Source organism: Cherax quadricarinatus, chromosome 40, assembly GCF_038502225.1.
Source record: "Cherax quadricarinatus isolate ZL_2023a chromosome 40, ASM3850222v1, whole genome shotgun sequence".
NCBI lineage: Eukaryota > Metazoa > Arthropoda > Malacostraca > Decapoda > Parastacidae > Cherax > Cherax quadricarinatus.
Genome location: NC_091331.1, coordinates 9,146,158 through 9,147,516, shown reverse-complemented (window position 1 = coordinate 9,147,516; position 1,359 = coordinate 9,146,158). Strand labels below are relative to the sequence as shown.

Here is a 1,359-nt window from a genome sequence, read left to right as displayed (position 1 = left end):
GAGCTACAACTCGACCCCTGCAACCAAAACTGAGTATACACACACACACACACACACACACCACCACCACACACAAAACAAATATATGAGGCCTAGGGTCTAACCATGCAAAGTTCTAAATGTTAGACAGTTAAATAACCATGCCACATATAAACTAAATAATGTAGATCTTAATACTACTGATTGCGAAAAGGATTTAGGAGCTCTGGTTAGCAGTAATCTAAAACCAAGACAACAGTGCATTAGTGTTCGCAATAAAGCTAACAGAATTCTTGGCTTCATATCTAGAAGTATAAATAATAGAAGTCCTCAGGTTGTTCTTCAACTCTATATATCCTTGGTTAGGCCTCATTTAGACTATGCTGCTCAGTTCTGGTCACCGTATTACAGAATGGATATAAATGCTCTGGAAAACGTACAGAGGAGGATGACAAAGATGATCCCATGTATCAGAAATCTTCTCTATGAGGATAGACTAAGGGCCCTGAATCTGCACTCTCTAGAAAGGCGTAGAATTAGGAGGGATATGATCGAGGTGTATAATTGGAAAACAGGAATAAATAAAGGGGATGTAAATAGCGTGCTGAAAATTTCCAGCCATGACAGGACTCGCAGCAATGGTTTCAAGTTGGAAAAATTCAGAATCAGGAAGGATATAGGAAAGCACTGGTTTGGTAATAGAGTTGTGGATGAGTGGAACAAACTCCCGAGTACAGTTATTGAGGCTAAAACATTGTGTAGTTTTAAAAGTAGGTTAGATAAATACATGAGTGGGTGTGGGTGGGTGTGAGTTGACCTGACTAGCTTGTGTTAGGTCTGGTGCAGAGCTCCATCCTTGAGTGGAGATGACCAGGCTGGGTGGGTCATTGGGATAATCCGGGGTGTGGGTCATTGGTCTAATTCGGGGGAAAAACATGGACCTGTTCCGCTTGGGTCAGTAGGCCTGTTACAGTGTTCCTTCTTTCTTATGTTCTTATGTTCTTATGTTCATAACCACTACACACCTGACGAGGTGGCCGAGTGGTTAAGGCGTTGGACTGCTAATCCAATAGGGTCTCCCTGCGTGGGTTCGAATCCCATCCTCGTCGCATTTCTTTTGGCAGGGTCAGGAGCTGTAATCGACCCATGCAACCACATATTGGTGAGTACACACACCCACCCACCAGGGTTGCCGGATTAGAAAGAAATACTTCCTCAACTATTTTAGTTAAGAACCACAGTTATGGGTGAAAAAAGTTGCATCGGACAATTTTTTTTTTCAAATAGATTTAAAGTCCGTAACACTGTCTAGTACTGTCCTCATAGTGTCCACATCTCCTTAAACACATCACTCATTCCTTTTGATATTATAACCATGAC

The 1,359-nt window shown here is 42.0% G+C and overlaps 1 non-coding gene across 1 annotated transcript; it reads left to right on the top strand.

Annotated features, from left to right (window-relative positions):
* Nucleotides 1–1,006: 1,006 nt before the first annotated feature.
* On the top strand, nt 1,007–1,088 carry TRNAS-GCU (transfer RNA serine (anticodon GCU)). Its single transcript has one exon. It is a non-coding gene; the product is annotated as a tRNA-Ser (tRNA).
* The last annotated feature ends 271 nt before the right edge of the window (nt 1,089–1,359 follow it).